General features: G+C 45.4%; 1 long non-coding RNA gene across 1 annotated transcript; it reads right to left on the bottom strand.

Annotated features, from left to right (window-relative positions):
• Positions 1–6,276: 6,276 nt before the first annotated feature.
• LOC131280293 (uncharacterized) lies at positions 6,277–12,053 on the bottom strand. Its single transcript, XR_009187799.1, has 4 exons — positions 11,740–12,053; positions 8,803–8,938; positions 7,629–7,911; positions 6,277–7,527 (listed from the first exon to the last, which is right to left on the bottom strand). It is a non-coding gene; the product is annotated as an uncharacterized lncRNA (long non-coding RNA).
• Positions 12,054–22,306: the final 10,253 nt, after the last annotated feature.

Below are 22,306 nucleotides of genomic sequence, written 5' to 3'. Positions count from 1 at the left end.
TTTCAAACCAGAGGACCAGAACGAACCAAGGGCATCGGCGGGGCCACATGGGGCTGGTTAGATTGGGGCAAAGGGGAGGCCTGGGGAGCAGGGGGAGTTTCACTATGGAGAGCAGGGAGCACAGCACATGGAGGGCCCCTGGCATCCAGGCAGAGGCACCAGGGCCTTTTAGGAGCTGTTCTGGATTTGGGCCTGGAGTGAAGAGACATGGAAGATGCTTGAGTCTGCGAGGGCACAGGGGAGCTGCCAGATGCCTTGGTAGGGGTGGGGGCAGGATGGACTGGAGGCTAGAGATGGAGGCAGGGTACAGGCGCCTGGTCCAGGGAGCCCCCTCAGCACAGGCGGGCGCCAGGATCCTCATTTTCGATGTCCTCAGAACTTAGAAAACGTGGCTTTGGAAGGTGTCCAAGAAGAAGTTGCAGAAGGGACAGGAAGGTTAAAGTAAAAGCACAGGCTCAGCAGTGGTTGGGGCAGAGGACAAGGGTGGCAGAAAAGATATGAGAGTAGTTTGGGGGTAGCAGGCACTCCCTGTCCTGGGGCTCTTCGGGGTCTGATGGTTTAAGGGGGAAAGGGGTCAGGACCCCAGGAAGCAGGGGTGTTTGGAGAGAAGCAGGAATCCCCCTCTCTCATCTGGTTGGAATAAACTTGGGGAACGCCAGGAACCCCACCCTAGGAAAGCTCCAGGAGGTCCGGTTAACCCTCCACCCCACCCTTAGGCTGTGTGGAGTGGGGTTCCTCTTTACCAGAGTGTTTTCTGACCAGGGTCCTGTCCACTTGTGCCCAGCTGAGCCCACCCCGCTGGGGGCTGTGAGAGCTGAGGGACTGTGGTGTGCTCCACCTCTTCTCTGCTTGCGGGCTCCCGCTGCCCACCCCCCCAGCGGTAAACCCTCCTCTATTCTTATACCACATGGCGCTCGTGGTGCGTACCCTTGTCATCCCCGCCCCCCATGACATCTGGCCACCACATGGTACTCCATCTCCAGTGCTGGTGTTTCTGGAAGTGGCCTTGTTCACCTGGGCCTCCCCTGGGCTAGGTGGGTAATATTTTGCTCCTATGCATCCGGGCAGGTCGCAGTGTTTTTGTATAGGACAGAGAGTGGGTGGGGTGGGGCTGGATAAGAGTAGCCAAATAATATTACCTTCAATTTGCCAGCAATATGAACCTTCCAAACATCACTTCTGTTCTCTTTCCTTTTCACCAGAAAAGGAAACCTTCTGAGGTTAAGGGGAGGATTGTTTTTTAGGAAACTGTTGTCAAGGGGTGATTCCATGAGTGCTGCCAGCCAATCTAACAGAGAATGATGACCCTTGCCCCCTCTGCTAGCAGAGAAGTTTGTATTTTATGCAATTACTCACAGCTAATATACCTTATTGCTGAAATTTGACCCATGCTTTTGGGATATTGGTGTTATTTAACTAATCTGCAGTAACTAAATTTGTGCATATGAGAACCATTGACAGCAAAGCCTGCCTGCGTTGCTTGTATGTAAAGTAGGTATGTCAGGCTGTGTGTACAGTATCTATATAACTAAATTATATATTGTATACTAATGATTTAGTTATTAAGAGTATCCACACACAAGCAAATACATAATGGCCAAGTAGAATTTATGCATTCAAAAAAAACTCACCATAATGCACTGTATTAATAGAAAAAAAAGGAAAAAAAGAAAAGTCAGATAATTTCAATAGATGCAGGAAAACCGTAGGACAGAATTCAATACTCAATAATGATAAAAAGTCTTAACAAACTTAGAACTTAAGGGAACTTAGTTAACCTTATGAAGGTACATGTATTAAAAACACACAGCAAACATCATATTTAATGGTGAATGGCTGAATGCTTTTCCTTTAATAATGGAAACAAGATGAGGATGTCTGGTCTCACCATTTCTATGTAATATTGTGCTGGAGATCTTGGTGCAATAAGTTATTAAGTTATGCACATTGAAAAGGAAGGAGTAAAACAATTTGCAAGTAACATGATCATGTATTTAGAAAATCCTAAGGAATATAAAAAAAATTTATTTAAACTATTAAGTGAATTTAGCTAAGTCACAAAATACAAGACAAAATACATAAGACACAATATACAAAAACCTCTATATAGCAATGAACAATTAGAAAATGAAATGCTAAAAATACCATTTATATTAACATCCAAAAAATGATATCTACTCAGGGAAAATTTGATGAAATATGTACAAAAGATATGTATTGAAAACTATAAAGCATTGCCAAGAGAAAAACGAGTGGAGTTATCTACCAAGATTATGGACTGGAAGTCTCAATGTCGTTCAATGGCATTTTTCCCCCAGATTAAATTATAGATTTTGTTAAATAAAATGATCACTTGTATTGGAGGTACCAGGAGCGACCCCTTTCTGAGAAATCGATAGTTTCCAAAAGACAAAACAATTGATCCAGGATGGAACCTTCCAAGAACCAATCAAATTTTAGTTTGAGTAACATTTAGACACTTATAAGCCAGATTCAGTCCAGTAGAAATAGCCTATCAGATATGGGTAAGTATATCATACTAACCAACATATGTCTGTTCCCTACTGTGGAACTTAAATTTCAATCAATCATATTTTTCTTTTCTTTTTTTTTTTTTTAAAGATTTATTTTTATTTATTTCTCTCCCCTTCCCCCCACCCCCGGTTGTCTGTTCTCTGTGTCCATTTGCTGCGTGTTCTTTTTTGTCCACTTCTGTTGTTGTCAGCGGCACGGGAATCTGTGTCTCTTTTAGTTGTGTCATCTTGTTGTGTCAGCTCTCCGTGTATGCGGCGCCATTCCTGGGCAAGCTGCACTTCCTTTCGCGCTGGGCAGCTCTCCTTATGGGGCGCACTCCTTGCGCGACCCCTGCCTGGCATGGCACTCCCTGCGCATAAGCGCTGCACGTGGGCCAGCTGCACACGGGTCAAGGAGGCCCGGGTTTGAACCATGGACCTCCCATGTGGTAGACGGATGCCCTAGCCACTGGACCAAGTCCGCCTCCAGTCATATTTTTCTTGTGTAACCTCTCATGGTATTTGCTATATAAGTTGCCTCTTTCTTGGGAGATGGAGGAGTGCTTTTGTCTCAGCACTGGGCATTCCCTAATTTGCAAATTTTTCCTTTTGATAGATGGCCTTTTTTTTCTAAATTCTTCAGATTTGTCTTTTATTTGACAACTTCAATGCAATCCCAATCAAAATCCCAGTAAGCTTAATTTTTTTTTTTTTTTAAGAAATTGATAACCTGATGCTAAAATTTATGTATTAGGTCCAAGGTCATAGAATGGCCCAAACAATTTTGGAATAGAACAAGGGAAGTGGATGTTGCTCAAGCCGTTGAATACCTGCCTTCCACACCAGGTTTGGTTCCCGGTGCCTCCTAAAAACAAAAACAAACACAAACAAGCAAAAAAAAAAAAGAAAAAACCAACTCAGGGGAGCCAATGTGGGTCAGGAGTTAAGTGCTGGCTTCTTGCATATGAGGTCCTGGGTTCTATCCTCAGCTCTCTAGTACTTAAAAAAAAAAAAAGAACAAATTAGAGGATATAATCTGCCTAATTTTAAGATTTATGATGAAGTAGATTACTGTAGGTTTAAATATAGAAATATACATCAATGGAACAATACAGAGTCTAGGAATAGACCATGCCTATGTGACCAATTGATTTTCAATTAAGGTGCCAAGGTTATTCAGTGGGGGACATGATGTTTGCCACAGATGGTTTTGGTAAAATTGATAACCATTTGGGAAAAAAGGTGACTCTCAACACTTCTCCCACATCACAAAAATTAACTTAAAATGGATCATAGAAATAAATGTAAGAGTTAAAACTATAAAACTTCTAGAAGAAAATAGGAGAAAATATTGTACCTTTGGGTAGGCAAAGAGTTCTTATAAATAAAAAGTTTATTTGACCTCATCAAAATTAAAAATTTCTCTTCTACCAAAAACATTAAGAAAATGAAGACAAACTATGCACTAGGAGAATATATTTGAAATACATATATCTGATATAAGACTTGTATCCAAAATTTGTTAAATCCTCTTAATACTCAATAATAAGACAAAGCACCCAATAAAAATTGAGTATGGGGAAGTGGAGTGGCTCAACTGATAGAGCATCCACCTACGATATGGAAGGTCCAGGGTTTGGTATCCAGGGCCTCTTGGCCTAAGTGGTGAGCTGGCCCGTGTGCAGTGCTGCCGTGTGCAAGGAATGCTGTGCTATGTGGGGGTGTCCCCTGTGTAGGGGTGCCCCATGTGCAAGGAGTGCACCCCGCAAGGAGGGCCATCCCGCACAAAAAAAGTGCGGCCCGCCCAGGAGTGGCGCCACACGCAAGGAGAACTGATGCAGCAAGAAGACGCAACACAGATTCCCAGTGCCACCTGACTAGAATGCAGGCAGACACAGAAGAACACACAGTGAATGGACAACGGGTGGGGGAGGGGGGTAAGGGGAGAGAAATAAAAATAAATCTTAAAAAAAAAATTGAGTCTGACTCCCAATGGCCCATGCCCTTATATCATTGCTTCTCCTCAAGTATGGATAGAACCTGTGAAAATGATGGAGGTCATTCCTGTGAGTAGGTTACATCACATGGCAAAGGTGAAGAGATTTTGGAAGATGCAATTACTGTTCCTTATCAGATGATTTTGAGTTAATCAAAAGAGAGATTATCCCAGGTGGACCTGACCTAATCGGGAAGCACTTTCCTGATGGCCTTGACGTACACCACCATGACTTCCACAGCTGTGTGGAAATGAATTCTGCCAACAGTCATGTGTGCTTGGCAGAAGACCCAGAGCCTCAGACGAGACTAGCTTTGGCTGACACCCTGATTGCAGCCTTGGGAGAGGCTGAGCAGAAGACCCAGCTAAGGCGTGCCAAACCCCTAGAAACTGTGAGAAGATAAATGTTACTTAAGCCGGTAAGTTTGCGGTATGATATAGAAAACTAATGAGCAAAAGATATGCATACACTTCAGAAAAGATATAAATGGCCAATAAACACATGAAAAGACAATATTAATCATCAGAGAAAGGCAAATTAAAAACTTAAACACACAACTACACACACACAATATAATGCTAAAAAAACACCTGACAGGTACAGCATCTGGAAATCTCAAACACTGCTGGTGGAATTGTAAAACAGTACAGTCACTTTGGAAGACAGTTTGGAAATATTTAATAAAATCAAATATATTTTATCATATGACCCAGTTATTCTACTTGATATTTATTCAAGATAAATGCTAACATATGTCCACATAAAGACAAGTGACAGTTCGCTGCACTTTTTATTCATAATAGCCAAAATGTGGAAACAACCCAACTGTACATCAGTAGGCGAATGAATAAACGCATTTCAATACAAGGGAAGACTCTTCGGCGATGCGGTACCTTTCAGAGGTGATGGGAATGCTCTACAACTTGATAGTGGGGGTGGGGATTATAGTTGTCAGAACTTGTCTGACACTTCAAATGGGTGCATTTAATTATAACCAAATTATACCTCAAAAGAGTTGATTTTGAAGTTCACTATTCTGGCATGATTTCTTTTGCTCAAAAATCACCCCCTGGAGAGGGAGAGACGAATGGTGCAGGTGGATAGAGGTCAATTGCAGGAGGGATGTCCTTGAGTAGGAAGGGGGTGGGCTCCTGTGTGGAAGTGGAGCAGCTGGCTATCGACAAAATCGGGGGTAGTTTATCTGTTGTTAAAAGGAGGGTAGGCAGAGAACACGGGTAGAGATGCCCGTGTGGCCAGGGGGAGCATTCTTCTCTGATTGCTCCTGTTTTCTCAGTTAAGCAGGAAGCAGGGTAGCAGCTGAGAGTGAGGAGTGGGGCTGCTGGAGGTATGAGGGACGAAAAGGAGTGAAAGTCATTTCAGGGAGCGGGAGAAAACACGGGCCCCAGGTCTGCCCCCGACGCCCCTCTCGCCTGCCCCCCCCCCCACCTTGGGACTCCTTTCCCCACGTGCCCTTCCCCACCACTGTTGCTTGGAGAGCTCCAAGCGGCAGCAGTTTCAGTTTAGAATTCCCGTCCTTACGGAAACCCCAGGCCGCGAGGCCCGTGGAAGGGCAGGCCAGGAGGCTGCACGAGGGGCGCAGGCCCTGTCCCCCAGGGCTCGCAGGATTCTGAGAAGACTTCCGCTGGGCTTCTCAGGCCTCTGCAATGGCCAGCGCTCTGGGGCTACAGGAAGCTGCAGCCTGAAGATAGGGAGCCCGTCTTGGGAAACTCATGAGACGCCCCTGAATGGGGTGACAGGGAGGGGTGGGTGGGGTGGGGGAGGGGCGAGCCCCTCGCAGAACTGCCAGGAGGGAACTGGCCTGGCCGTCACGTCACGGGGACAGGACAGGAGGCCAGGCTGCCAGGACCTGAGACGCGGGAAGGGCGTCTTGCTGCTGAGGGCTAGGCCTTCCCCTGCTCCTTCTGGCTCTTTCTTCCCAGCTGCCTCCATCAAGGGACTGTGCAGAGGAGTCAGCTTCCACCCGGGCCCTGGTGCTCGGAAGCCAGTTCAGGGTGTGGTTTTTCTGCCCGTCTCTGCCTTCCTCGTCCAGGCCTACCAGCTCCTGAACTAGAATCTTCCTGCACTCGTGGCCCCGGCATGTGGACTTGGATTTTCCTAGGGCTGCCAGGCATACAGGGAGCAAGGGAATCTGACAGGCCAACTTCTAGCAAAATACCCAGCCTGGTCCCCCTATTAGAAGGACGCCAGTGCCAACCGAGTCCATTTGGACCAAGTCCTCCACTGCAGGGAATATATGGACATCTGTCACTTCTTCAGCTTTGATTCCTGTGCACCTTACCCTTGGGGGACGCTTATTGGGGTCTTGTGTGGAGTAGGAGACATATCTGCATTTCAAGGCGGCTGTAGGGACACTCAACCTGCCAGAGTCAACTCTGAGATTGGTGGTTTTCAAAAGCAGTATTCACCACATAAAACAAGATCACCTCAACTGTTAGCCTAACAAGGAAATGCTTCCTCTTTCAAGGAGCCATTTAGATAGTTAGGCAGCTGTGGCGCTATTAGAAAAGGTAATGCTTTTAAACAACTTCTGATAAGTTTTGGAAGCTCCCTACATAATTACTGGTTCCCAAACAGGTTTGTGAACCAAAAGACCAAAGCCCTGGGGTGGGAAAGTCTGGAGCCGACTTAGACTTCCCAACCCGAGGCTCTTGGCAGCAGTGGACAGGGTCACTGAGACTCATGGGAGTTTCCTTGCCGCGTAACATCAAGTTTCTCTTTGGGGCAGGGTGCTCTTTGGACAGAGGTGTTGGATGAGATCAGGCTAGAGCAGAGGGCAGATCTGTTGGCCCAAAGTGTTCCAGGAGAAGCTGCAGGTGCAGTGAGTCTCTCAGGTTTCACCCCAAGTCACCTTCCCCACCCCAAGTAAGGAGCAGCCAGCTTGGGCAGTCACAGCCGTTCGTCGTTCTGTGTCTTCACCCACAAGGCAGACAGAAAGACAGGACGGGGAGAGCACCGCCGGTTTCTTCGTGGAGGTGGCTGTCATGGTTCCCATAACCCTGCACATTCAGAGAGGGGTGGGGGATGAATGGAGCCCCTATTTAAAATACACCCCAAAAAGCTTATTAAATCTGTGTGTTAGTGTGAGAGGAATTCTTACCAAACCCTGGGCGATCTGCTTATATGGTTGATTTCCTTGACGCAGGCAGGGGAGAGGTCAGTGCTGGCGTCAGGTCCAACCTCCATTTACTCGAGGTAAAGGGAGCAGATACCTGAAGCAGGGGCTCTGGCGACCGCACCAAGATCCAGACCCCAGTTTCCTTCTCTGATGGTCTTTCTCACTGTAAACCATGGAGCGTGTGGCCTTTACTTGCCTGGGGCCCTGGGAGGCTCCCAGGAGGTGCAGGGCAGGGAAAGCAGGTGTGAGATGGTCATCCTGCAGACTGGGAGAGTGAATGGACCAGATTACAGTAATGGGACTTCCAGGCAGCACTGAGTTCATGACCTTTACCCCAGGCCCACTCAAGGTTAAAAGTCATGAACTCAGTCACCAGTGTGGTGAGCTTTGCTCCAGCCACGTCCAGCCGGATCCTGCAGGCAGGAGCAGGCAAACAGTTGATCTCGACCAGGTAGTGGTTTTCTGGATAAGCCAAAGAAACAGAGCTGAGGGTGTATGCAAGAGACTGTTTAAAGAATCTTGGATTAAGCTGGGATATGGAAAGATAGGAGTATAAATTAAGATTGGGTTTTACCACCTGTAAGATACGTGATCTTAGAAAAATCACTGAACTTCTTGAGTTCTCTCTTGCCTCATTTATAAAGCAGGCATCAGAACGCCTCACGCACAGGGCTGCAGGGACGATGACTTGAGTTACTTTGTGGTCAAGTGCTTCTGGTGTGTAAGGAGTCCTGGATGTGGCAGGTGTGGCTTAGGAGTGTGGTTAGAGTGTGGCTGTCTGAACATCCCCAGGCACACCTAGGCCGGCCTTTGGAGCAAGGCTGCACACCTGCAGTCACTCCACTTGCCCTTGCTCCTCTCCTGCAGAACCACCTAGAGCCACCCCCTTCTCCCTCGGTGGCTGCATGAGCATCTCAGATGTTCTCACAAGCAAACCCTCTCTCTCAGGGCTTGGCAGCATCTCTGCAGGACCCTCCAGGTACCATGTGGCTTTTGTAGTCAAAAGGCTGACAATGAGAACTGGCCCCAATGCCCCTCAGGAGGAGTCCCTCCCACGAGGTCCTTGGATTCCCATGAGCAGGCCAGCCCTGGCAGTCCCACAACTCAGAAGGGTGCACTCTAACTCAGGGCTGTCCCACCATTTTTCCAGACATACCTCTCTGTCCTCTCCTTTGAAATGCAGTGTGGATGCCAGGGACCATAAGACGCCACAACCTGGCCCTTCCTTTGTATGTGCCTAGCCAAGCCTCAGCTTCCTGTCATTTCCTCATCCGCACCTAAGCTGCAGTGTCCTGTGGACAAAAACAGTCAAGAATTAACCTCTCCTCCCCTTGGAGTGATGGTCTCCAAACCCACACCAGCCCCCAGTGCTGCCTGGTGCTTTCTCCAAGTTTCCGTTTCCCAGCTCCTCTTCTCACCTTTTTACCAGCTATTTAAGCCTCTACCCTTTTTTCCCCAAACCTCTAACCGTACCCCTTTCCCTCTTCTGCTCTCCCATTTCAGTGAAGGTGGGCACCTCCTTCAGCCAAGGCTGACCGCCTCTCCACTCCAGACTCCTCAGAGCCAGCGATCCATTAACGAACCCTTCCCTCTCTACTGGCTCCCTCCCATCGGTGTTGAAATAAATCCAAATCTTGTCCATCTTGAAAAACCAACCAAAACCTTGACCTTCTAGTTTCCACCTTATCTCCTGGGCTGAGCAGTCTTCCTCTTCCACACACTGAACCTACAAGAATTCGTCCTCTTTGGCATTTTTTGGGCTGACAGCTCCCGAATTGTCAGCTCCTTCCCAGATCTCTTCTAACCCATGGTCCCACAACTCCAACAGCCCACAACTCCAACTGCCCCCTGGGTTTGGCCACCCAGATGTCCTGAGTTCACTTCAAACCTGAACTTGTCTCCGTCTCTCCCTCAGAGTAGCTTCACTGAAGCATACATCATCATCCTCAGGTTGCACAGACCACCAAGTCCTTCTCTAAACTCTTAGATCTGGCATTCCATTCAGTGATCACTGCCAATTCACAGACTCAGGCCAAGGTCATCTCCAACTGCATGAACAGGTCAGTCTCCTCACTGTCCAGTCATATGCATGTTCACTTTACAGTCCACAGAGGAAAAAGAGTCAGCTTCCCAAAGAAAGTAAGGTCTATCATGGCTCTCCCCAGCTCAAAATACTTCAATGGATGCATAAGCCTCAGAATAAGGTGCAAGTTGTTGCCTGCCTTTGCAGCTTCTCCTCACATCCACAATCTATGCTCGAATGGCTGGGACCTGCATCAAGTTTCTGGAATGTGTTTTATTACTGTCCTTCAATCATTTGTAGAAGATGTTGCCTCTGCCTGGAGCCTCTGGCTTCCGTCCCCCTCCCCACTGCCCCTTCTTTCAGCTCTTCTGCGTAGACCTCACTTTTGCACTGTGACCTCTCAGGAATGAATTGGACACTCCTTTTTGGTGCTCCTAGCACCATCCTCTTCACCAATTAGAGCTTTGTTAATGTGTAGGCAGTCTCTCCTAAAAGCCCTGAGCTGCATGGGTGAGGACAGCAGACCTGTTTTGTTCAATCTTGATTCTCCAGTTCTAACAACTGGTTGAGTGCCTGGTTGGCTGGAGGTGCGGATGAGTGGAGGCCAGAATCTACTTACCCCCACAGGGGCCCTCCTCACTTTCTCTGCCCAGAAACCCCAGAGCCCTTGCACAAATGGGTGGTTTCCAATCAGGTATGTCCTACTACTCGCCAGAATCCTGCGCCTCAAGGCATGGTTCCACTTGTGCTCAGGTGGGGAGCCCTCTCCCACAGAGCAAGCCAAGGGGCACGTGGGCACTCTTTGCCTCTTCTGATACAGTTAAGAATCCTTTCTGGCTTGTGGCCAAGCTCTTCCATCCAGAACTAAGTTCCTTCAGCTGTGGCCCTGATTTCAGCCATTCCCATGCCCAAAGGGCCTTTCTCCATCAATTACACCTCTCCCTTTCAGTATCTCCTTTATTTCCTCCTGGCTTGAAAACAAGTCCTGCAATCCTGCTCTGAATAAACCCCTATGGGACCCTTACATGCCCCCAACTTGCTGTTTTCTGAGTGCTCCAGGCTGTGTCTTTGACCTCCTCAAACAATTCTCCATTCCGAGCACTGCATTCTGGGTCAAAGTTCTCAGGTGAGTGACCTACAGGCACCACTTCCTTTTCCCCTCTGCCCATTCTTCGACACCTGACTGCAGCCCTTCACTGTGTGAACTGCTTGCTCCTTCCCCTCATTGGTCCCTCTTCTGGCTTCATCCTCTCTGACCAACCTGAAGGCTCCTGGAGGACAGTGGGGTTCCTGGGGAAGAGCATGGGCTAAAGTGCTGTGCCACCCTGGATTCAGACCCCAACCCTGCATTTGTCCAGTTGTGTGACCTTGTGCCAGTCACTTCTCATTTATGAACCTTGATTTCCCCATCTATAAACCGGAGCTGATAGTAGTTCCTCACAGAGTTGCATGATAATTAATAAAATAATGCAGCCATGTGCTCAATATATGTTCCTTGTTGTCATCCTGACCCTGTTCTCTTTCTTAAAACCCTTTGCTCCCTGGAACTTAGTGAAGTTGCATTATCTTATTGCTGCTTACAACTTCTGACTGCTCTTTTTCCCTTCCTAATGCACTCAAAAATGGCTAATATTGATCTAACCTTTACTATACCAAGCAGCATTCCCCACATTTTGCTTTATTGACATGTGTAAACTTCATCATAGGTACTATATCAGCACCCATTCAACAGATGGAGGTGTCAAGGTACAAAGAAGGTAGGTAATGGCCCAAGAATGCACAGCCAACAAGTGACAGAATCAGTGCTGACATCCAAGAGATTTGGCTTAAGGCCCCATGCTATTACCCACTCTTCCATCTGCCTCATTTCCTGAGCGCTGAGCTTTTGACTCCCTTCTCCTCAAGCAACTCTCCATACTCCTAGTCCATTTACTTACAAATATTTTTTCTCAAATCTTAGTCCCCAAGCTGCCTCCCACTTCCGAGCTTGTCCTTAATTTCCCCAGCCTCTCTGGATGCCGCCTCCTAATGCCCTACCTTCATCTCAGGGTCAGGGTGTCCCAAACTTACTTCAGACCCCTTCCTCTGGCCCTGAGCAATGTGATTTTGCAGGTCTGTCAGTGACATCCTTTCATTCAGTCTTGTGGGCTGGTTCCTTAGGAGCTTGCCTGCCTCCTTTACTCGACCATGAGCTACTCAAAGATAGAACCCTGTCCTCTTGGTGCCTCTCTCTGGCTCATGCATAGGAAAGGCAAATCAAACTCCTCAGGTCATATCCCCTTGTTTTCCCTACTTTTGCACAGGGTACTATTGCTAATCCTGTCATCCTGCCTCTGAAAATTTGCCCTTACCTCATTCCTGGCCTCTGTCTCCCACATCCCACCACCCCTGCTCAGGGCTGCCTTCCAACTGCCTCTCAGATTCTTCAGTCTTTTCCTTCCAACTGCCTAACTGTCATTCTAATCCTCAACCCTTTACTACCTGTCCATCACAACAGCTTCCCTCACTTTTCAAATATTTTTAAACGTTGTCTCTAATAACTGAAACCATGGTGACTTGAAAAGATATATGTGTATGTACCCTTATTACAGGGTTTTCAATGTTTCTCCATGTTGTAACATGAATCAGTACTTCATTCTTTTTTATGGTTGAATACCATTCCATTGTATGGATAGACCACATTTTGTACAGCCATTCATCAATTGATGGACACTTGGGTTGTTCCCACTTTTTGCCTATTATGACTAATGCAGCCATGAACATTTATGTACACATTTGTGTGTGGACATTTGATTTCATTCTGGACCATGAACAGGGATATGAAGAGACTAGGATGTTAGGATTGTGAACCATGAAGGTGCTATTCTAATGTTAAGGTAGAGAGTTATAAAAATTATGAAAGATACAGGTTTAAGCATTTGCTGACAACAATGAACTGTGTGTGCCCATTCAGATGCTATAAATACTCAACTGGTGCATTCACAAAATTCCACCCTCCCGCCTGGGGGAGGTTTTACAGCTCTTGGTAGTCTTCCCATGGTGACATCATGTCTTTCTCATTCCTCAGGGGAGAACTAGCTCTCCCTAGTCAACTGTATTCTACCTGTCCACAGCTCAGTAGCTGCCCATGCATGCTTCTCTCTTCAGAGAAATATAAGTGTCCATAAGCACTAGACCTCAAAATGGTTATGAAATTTTGTCCTAGGCCCTAAAACTATTGAATTCCTCAAAAGGTTGGTTTTTGTTGGTCTTTAGGTAATTATTTAGTTTAGCACTAGCTTTAGGTACCTTTGGTAACTCAGATTTGTTTAGATATCCCTTCTAGTCTGTCTTGCTGTCACCTCCAGCCCCTTGTACTTGAAGACTTATTAATATTCAGTTTCAGTGCTTCTGATTGTGCTTTTAAACCTTGTACAATTATCTTAGAGCAAAACCCTGTATTCCATTCCATTGAATTTGACCATATAGGAAGATATTTCTAATAACAAAAGTGAGGAACAATTTGATGCCTGGCAGTAGGGATAGAATTCTATAAATTATGGAAAATATTTACAATGGAATATTATTTAGTTATTTGTAAGAAAGATATTTTTATATGTTGACTTGGAAAATGTATGACTATATTGCTAAGTTAAAAGAACTGGTTGCATGAATTCTATCATGTTTGTTAATAAGAAAAAAAATGTAAGTGATTGAATAAGCAAAGGGAAAATATGGAAGGATATTCACCTAATGTTATCAACATCCCCTAGGACTTTGAGATTACTGACTCCAATAGTCAATTCTCAGGCCTCATCTTTCTTTCTTTTTTTTTAAAGATTTATTTTTTATTTCTCCCACCCCCACTTCCCATTGTCTGCTCTCTGTGTCTATTCCCTGTGTGTTCTTCTGTGTCCACCTGCATTCTTGTCAGCGGCAAGGGGAATCTGTGTCTGTTTTTGTTGCCTCATCTTACTGCATCAGCTCTCTGTGTGTGGGGAGCCACTCCTGGGCAGGCTGTGCTTTTTTTGCATGGCACAGCTCTCCGTGTGGGGTGCATTCCTTGCGCATGGGGCTCCCCTATGTGGGGGACACCCCTGCATGGCCCGGCACTCCTTGCGTGCATCAACACTGAGCATGGGCCAGCTCACCACATGGATCAGGAGGTCCTGGGTTTGAACCCTGGTAGGTTCATATGGTAGGTGGATGCTCTGTCAGTTGAGCCAAATCCACTTCCCATCTTTCTTGACTTATTAACAGAGTTAATTAACAGACACACAGCTGACCATGTTTTCTTTCTTCAAACACCTTCCTCACTTGGCTTCTCCCATACTTTGTGCCCCTTGGTTTCCTCCTCCTCCACTGGCCTTTCCTCAGTCTTCCTTGCTGCTTTCTCCTCTGCCCCCTCCTTCTATCTTCATGATTGTGTCCAATAACCTAATAGAAAAAAGGAAAGATTTAAAAAATATGAACAGACTGTTAATGGAAAAAGAAATACAAATAACCCATAAGAATATGAAAAGATGAACAATTTCACTCATAATAGGAGAAATGCAAATTAAAATACAATGAGATACTCTTTCACATCTATCAGACTGCCAAAAATCAATAGCTGACAACATTCTTTTGGCAAGGCTCAGAAAACAGGTTCTCTCGTACACCACTGAAGGAATGTAAAATGGAATATCCTACTATCTGGCAAAATTACATTATGTAATTGCCCTTTGACCCAACAACTCCATTTCTAGGAATTCTAGCCTGAAGATATATTTGCATAAATACAAATAACAAAGATTTTTGTCTCCATTATTTATTGCTATATTCTCAGAATCCACAACAGTGCCTGGCACATAGTAGATACTCAGTAAATAAATATTTGTTGAAGGAATGAATCAATTCCTTAATTCCCCTACCCATTGTGACCTTTACAAGTGTTACAATGTGACATTTCCCTCTATTGCCTGAAATCTAGCCAATGTCTGACTTCACTGGCTTCTTTTCCTTTGTTAACAAATGGTGAAACAATCATATTACCCCCACCCTCCAAAAGTCTATTGTTCTGAGCCACCTCCTATTTACCCTGTTGGTGAAGGAGTGATCCTCTTCTCTAAATGGAATGAGATGGCAGAACAGAAAACACCCAAAAATGGACAGATGAGACTGGCAGTAGTTGATTAATCACACTTACCCACAGCATGGGGGAAAGAGAGCACAGCAGGGTTCCGCAAGGTTGCACTCAGGAACTGAGGGAATGGCCAGGGTTGGGGAAGGCAGGCTTTGTAGGAACCAGAAGGTGGGGTTGCCCCTGGTTCCCATGGGAGGATATGATTTGTCTGTTTGAATTCTGCTGGTTGGCAGAGAACTGCAGCTCTTTAGGTTGAGAATCAGGTGAAAGGCAACTGATCCAGATGGTAGGGGAACTAGCCCAGTGGGGCATATCTAGAGAGAACAGGGGAACCCACAGTAAGCTTTTGGGGACGTGTGAGACCCAAAGAGATCAAGGTAGCACTTGAAATTTTAGGTCTTACCTTTCAATTCTCAAAACTATAAAACTTTTCTCCATGGAGTCCTGTTCATTTTAGAGGGAAAAGTTTTTTTTTTAAAGATTTATTTATTTATTTAATTCCCCTTTCCTCCCCCAGTTTTCTGTTCTCTGTGTCTGTTTGCTGCGTCTTGTTTCTTTGTCCGCTTCTGTTGTCGTCAGCGGCAGGGGACGTGTGGGCGGCGCCATTCCTGGGCAGGCTGCACTTTCTTTCGTGCTGGGCAGCTCTCCTTATGGGGCGCACTCCTTGCGCGTGGGGCTCCCCTACACGGGGGACACCCCTGCGTGGCAGGGCACTCCTTGCGCGCATCAGCACTGAGCGTGGGCCAGCTCCACACGGGTCAAGGAGGCCCGGGGTTTGAACCGCAGACCTCCCATGTGGTAGACGGACGCCCTAACCACTGGGCCAAGTCCGTTTCCCAAGATTTTTAAAACCACACTTTAATGTATGTAACGTTGTTACTTTGGATGCTTTGCTGAAGAGACAGTAAATTGCTTAGAGTCCCCATTCCCTGTCCTAGTCTGCTCTCTGCCTGAAGCTTCTGCATTTGCCTTTTCTTCAGTTCAACTTGAATCATCAAACAAACCCAGCAGCAACAAAAAAAAGCCTTGTTCTTGTGGGGGTCACCCTGAAATGGGATTTGATTTTACACTGGGCCCACCTGAACCCACGAGACTTCTACCCTGACCTCTGCCTGGCCCTTAATCCTACCAGGGAAGAACCCACTTCAGGAACCCAAGGCTCCCTGAAGATCACAGGCAGCCTTAGGATCTCAGCGTTTGGAGCTTCCTGCAGCAGGTAGGTAGGTCTTCACTTCTCCCTGTGGGGGATCTATGTGACCATCCAGGGCTGGCAGCCTTATCTCCACTGGGCAGGATGGCCCCAGGCTCCTGTGTGCTCTAGCTCGGGCACTCCCCACCCCAAAGCCAGGTCAGCATGATGTTCTGGGGAAAGAAGCTGAGAGTCCAGCCCCTCAGGGCAAACCTGCCCTCTGGGACCTCCCTGCAGGTTACAGTCACTGTTTTCTGTTTGTTTGTTTGTTTTTAAAAGATTTATTTATTTTATTTTTCTCCCCTTTCCCCCCCACCCCGGTTTTCTGTTCTCTGTGTCTATTTGCTGTGTTTTCTTTGTCCGCTTCTGTTGTTGTCAGCGGTACGGGAATCTGTGTTTCTTTTTGTTGCGTCATCTTGTTGTGTCAGCTCTCCGTGTGGGCGGCGCCATTCCTGGGCAGGCTGCACTTTCTTTCGCGGTGGGTGGCTCTCCTTACGGGGCGCACTCCTTGCACATGGGGCTCCCCTACGTGGGGGACACCCCTGTGTGGCACAGCACTCCTTGCACGCATCAGCACTGTGCATGGGCCAGCACCACACAGGTCAAGGAGGCCCAAGGTTTGAACCGCGGACCTCCCATGTGGTAGACGGATGCCCTAACCACTGGGCCAAGTTCGCCGCCTACAGTGACTGTTGGGGGAGGGGCTCTAGGGAGAGAGGGGAACAGAATCCAGTTAGACCTGTGAAAGGAACTCTAAATTGACTTTCAGGCCCTGGGTTATAAAATGGTTCCTGGCACAGGACATGGATGCCCTGCTCTGACACAATCAGACTTTAGGCATATGCAGCTAGGAGAATGAGACTTAAAGCTTACAAAAAATAGAACAAGAAAAAGAAGCCTAAGCTCTGACTAAGCAGCTTCGAACAAGTTTCCTACTGCCTCATGTTCTAGAACAGAACTCACCAGACAACTGCGATGTCCCTTTTATTTTTTTTGGACTATAAACTTCCAAGCCCCGCCCCCCCCAGCTGCTTTGGAGCACATATTTTCACTTGGTGTTGCCTAATTCATGAATTGCTATACTGAAATGGCCACCTCCAACCCACTTTTCAGAGTAGCAGTAGCCCCTCCCTTATTGGTTTGTAGAAATTTCTACTTACCTTTTGTTTAAATGCCCTCCTCCTTATAGTTTATTCATAGAAGGCTCTTTATGTTTATTCATATCCTGCTGCACCTCAGGATAAGTTACTGTTTCCGTTTCCTTTGCAGCACCTGCTACAGCCAGTTCTGATCAGTTCTAGTTGCTGAACATGCTAAGCCTCCATTATAAGACTAAGCATGATTTGCAACAGACCCTGCCTTTCCCAAACTGGACTGGCCCATGTCATCTCATTTCCCAGATGGTATAAAATCCCCACTCCCATTTTGTTCCAGAAGGCTGATCTGAGGCTTGCCTCTGCTCTCCTTGCTGGTCAACTATGCATTAAACGTTCTTTTCTCGAGAACCTGTGATTCTGTATTGGCTTCTGGGGGCACTGGGCAAATTACTCACTTGGGCAGTAACAATACTGTTAATAAAGCTCTCTTATTTCTACTTACAGTAGTTCTTTTGACAACTTTGGCATCAGAGGTGGGATCCAAAGACTTTGGCCTCTGAGTTCTCTGCCAGACACAAGTACTGGTACCTGCGGAGCCCGTTAGGCTCTCCATTTCCTCCAGCCTCTTCAAAGTTTGAAGGTAAGTTCTTTTGGATCCAAGCTCTATTTCCTTGTGTTGCCATTCTCAGAGTTTTATTTTCATTTGTTACTTGTATTTGGAGTTTAGGTAATTATCTTTGTTTACTGTCCTGATCATAAGTACCAGCATTTTAAAAAAGCCTTCTGAATTCCCTTCCTGGAATCTGGCCCACTATGTGTTAAAACACTGTGGTGCTTGTTTATGTTTGTTTCTGGACCAGTGGCAAAATTTCACCTGGGATAGTCTGTATAATCAATGGCCAATTTGGGGATCCTTTTCATTAGATAAACTTGTTGTTTTATGACTGCAATTCTAAAATAAGACAAGTCCAATGGGTACTTATTTCATTCAGTACTTAGAGGACTCAAAATGAGTTCAAGATTCTAAAATTACAACTCTAAAAGACACTGTCTCTAAATTATCTCAAGCTGATCAGGAACAAAATCCCAAATGGATACCCCAAATTCCCCTGAGTCTGTAACTTTTGTTCATTGCCTCTATATCCTTTGTCAGCTTACCCCTCTAAGCCCACCACCTCTTCCCCTTCTTCACTATCTGAACGTCCTTTCCACTCTGAGCCCCATCTTCAGCCATCTTTTAAGATAAAACCTGCAGAAAACACCAACTCTGATGGCACTTGGAGGCCTGACCAAATTACCTTCACCCTAAGGCCAAACTCTAGGCCATAGCTAAAGAATTCCTAAGCCAAAGGAAGATCCTCAAAAATTTACCAAAGAATTTCCATCTTAATTTAGGCCTATCAACCTGGCCTGCCTAACATTTATCAACTCATTCTTATATTAGCTGGATCCAGAGAAGCCCAAAATTGACGTAGAATGGCAAATTGGAAGGACCCAGAAAAAAGATATGATCTTTAAAGTAGCTCCCATAACTCTAGATGGAGCTAAAATCATATCTCAACAATTGTTAGATGCTATTCCTAAAGCCTTTCCCTGCAAGATTGACCAAGGCTGCAAACAGGACAAAGAAAGACCTATCTTTGATTTTCAAGAAAGACTAGCAAAAAATGCTTTCCAAACACTCCAGACTATCCCTAGATGAAGCCAGAGCCAGAATTGCTTTTAATTCTGTTTGTCAACAGGCTAAAGCCCGACCTGCTACTTTTAGCAAAAAGGCACAGACTTAACTGGGAGACCGTCCCCATTATCCTACTGTCTTAACTGAACAGTTAACGTGCACTCTAGAAACTGAAAAGGCTACTAAACAAGCCAAACTACTTGCCTTACAATTACAACAATTGCAGCCCCTCTCCAACAAGCCACCCCATACCTCAAAGACCTCCTGGAGTCTGAGATTACTGCAAAAAAACTGGGGCACAGGAAAAAGACTGCTTTAAATTAAAAAGCAAACATGGCAATGCTGCCCATTTACATCCTCCACCATGTAATGCCCATTCACTACCCGCCCTCCCCCAAGGGTACTTTTGAGTTAACTTAACCAGCAAGGGTAAACAATGATCAATGTTCATGGAGAAACTTGTACCTTCTGAATCAATATCAGTGCTCTTCTCTCCGCTATTAACCCCTCTCTTTTTAAGCAGCCCATACTTCAGGGTAAATATACTGTATTTATAGCAGGAGTCCTTAATAAAGTCCAAACCACTGCCAAATCCACTCCAATCTTTATTACCCTAGGACCATCCACAGAAACACATTCTTTCCTACTTTGTGATACCATTCCAATTACCCTATGAGGACAAGAACTTCTAAGTAACTGGAAATGTGATCCCAAGTTTAATGAAAAAGGAGAAATAATTTTATTCCTCTAACCCAGAAGTCCCTTTAGACTAAGAAGAACTTCTATGTCACTGGTATGCAATGAGTTTAGAAACTGATTCTGTAGTGGAAGCAGACAGGATTCAGTGATCGTGTATTGAAGGCTAGGACTCAGGAATCTCTGAGAAGGAAGATTTATCATGACCAGCCAGGCCTGGAGGACTCCTGTCCAAAAAGCCAAGCCCCGAGTAGGGGTTGTAAGTTATTTTTATACAAGAGACATATGGGGTGGGGCCAGGAGAGGTTTAGGGGTTCGTTTGAATACCAGCTAAACTTGAATTAACATATCACCCACGTTCCAGGTAAGTTTGAATTAACATATTGCTCACATTCTGTCAGATGTAACTTTGAATACACATTCAGTCTACATTCTTTCTGAATATTTAAAGCCTATAGGGCTTATATCACTTAATTGGCTTTCTAGAAACTAGGCACACTTGGATACAGAATTAGATAAGTTTGAATTCATACACAGGCTATATTAATTCCACTCTAGAATAAGCAACAGCTTGTCCCTGAAGAGTTATGGTCCCAATCCCCTACAGATATAGGAAAAATTAAATGCACAGAACCAATATTAGTCCAAATAGATCCCTCCAAGCCCTTCCCAAACTTCCCCAGTACCCCCTCCAACTAGGAGCCATTAGAGGCTTAACTCCCATTGGATATTATAGTATGCAGTTAGATCCTGTAGCCTGAGCATTCCCGCCTTGTCTAGCAGTAGCAGCTGCAGCAGCCCAACTAGTTGAAGTTACTGCAGATATAGTTATGCAGAACCAGCTTGACCTCTTTGTTCCTCATGCTGTGGAATTCTTGCTTATTTCTGCTTGAACTCAACATCCCTCTGCGGCACAACTCACATCTTTTGAACTTATGCTTCTCTCTCTATCTCATGTGCATTCTTTCATAAGAGCTCCACCATAAGCCTGGCCATTCTGCTCCCACTTCCTAGCAAAGGAGCACCGGATCATGACTGCACAATTCTTACCAAAGCCCTAGTTTCCCCTAGGCCCGACCGATCTAATTCTCTTTATTGACAATCATATTTAAAAACCGAAGTCCCAGATGTCAGCTACCAAGCTGGATATTCAGTAACTACATTAACAGAGGTGCTTGAGAGCAATCCTCTTCCTAAAGAAACTTCCACTCAAAAGGCAGAATTAATAGCCTGCATTCAAGCTTGCCAAGTATCTAAAGAGTTAAGAGCCAACATTTGTACTGATAGCAGATATGCCTTTGGTGTGGTACAGGATTTTGGTGTTCTTTGGAAAGAAAGACAGTTCCCTTACCTCCTCTGAAACTCCATTAAGAAGGGACAGCAGGTAGCTAGACTATTAGAAGCTCTTTTGCTCCCAAGGCTACTGCAGTTATTAAAGTTAAACCTCACAATCATGAAATCCTCAATTCAGATGAAAGCAAGGGACATGACTTGGCTGACCTGGCTACTAAGGCAGCAGCCTGAATTCTCTCACAAAAACCACTAGAGCTTTGTATGCTGAATCAAGCACCCTCCATCCCCAACCCCTTGCAAACCTGATGACTTAATAATATCTCAAAAATTGGCAACTCCCAAAGAGAGGAGCCTATAGAAGGATTCAGGCTGTAAATTAGACTCTTACTAAAACATGTGAATAGGGCCCAGTATTACCAGATGCCCTAAAATTATCAATGTCCCAAACACATCTTTCACTCACACATCTCTGAACAGAGGAAATGATAGAAACAACGGAAAAACACTGGTGGGGATGCTTTCATAATATCAATCATCAGGCCTGTACCTCTTGCTAGATATGTCAACAACACAACCCAGGAAAGTCATTAAAGGTTCCCATGGGACATTTTATTTTACCTCCTGAGCCAAAGCTAATCTGGCAAATGGATTTCTCCAGCTTCCCCCTTCTTATGGATATAAATGCGTGCTGGTAATGACTGATCTGTATATTTTCTCTCTGGGTAGAAGCCTTCCTTTGTAGACAAGCTACTGCCTCTTTTATAGCCAAGAAACTACTTGAAAACATCATTAGATCTTGGGGTACTCCCACTGAACTTCATAATGGTCAAGGCCCTCATTTTTCAGGACAAATAATTAAATAAATATGCAGCGTGTTCCCTGTAATATCAAAGGCTGCCTTGTCCATATCACCCCCAATCTTCTGGCCTGGTGGAAAAGACCAATGGCATATTCAAATGACAAACAGCCAAGCTAGTGACTCTCTAGAATTACCCTGGCCTAAAATACTTCTACTACTCCTGCTCAACCTTTGCTCAGCCCCCTTTGGAAAGCATAAAGCTTGCACCCCACGAAATTGTTCTGGAAGACCTTTATATCTTCCTCACATATTATTTACAGACTCTAATATGACCCAACAAGACCTAGTTATATTTTGTGAAGCACTAATGAACCACTTTCAAGCTTATGCTTCACAGGTTGAAGAAGCCTTTGACAGAGGAGAACAACGCCTGGCTCCAAATGACCAAAAAAACCTGTAGCCTAGAGAATTCGTATATTGGAAGATGTGTCAATTTAAAAACCCTTTAGAACCTCTTTGGAAGGGGCCCTACCAAGTCACAAATCACAAATCCTCACAATCAATATGCTGCCAGTCCTGCTGGTATAGGTCCTTGGATTCACCTTTCTCAACTCAAACTCATACCACCAAACATTGGAAGAACTCAACCACCGGTATCCTCAAGAAGCAGAGACATCTGATGTGGACAGCTTTTCCCAAGAACTACAAATCAAGAAACATGCATTCTTTCCTTCTCTTTTTCCTTTCTTTCCTTCTTGGTCCCTTGCCATCCTCCATCCCT

The sequence above is a fragment of the Dasypus novemcinctus genome, chromosome 10 (genome assembly GCF_030445035.2).
Source record: "Dasypus novemcinctus isolate mDasNov1 chromosome 10, mDasNov1.1.hap2, whole genome shotgun sequence".
Taxonomy (NCBI): Eukaryota; Metazoa; Chordata; class Mammalia; order Cingulata; family Dasypodidae; genus Dasypus; species Dasypus novemcinctus.
Note: the sequence above shows the minus strand (reverse complement) of the source record. Positions and strands in the feature narration are given on the sequence as shown.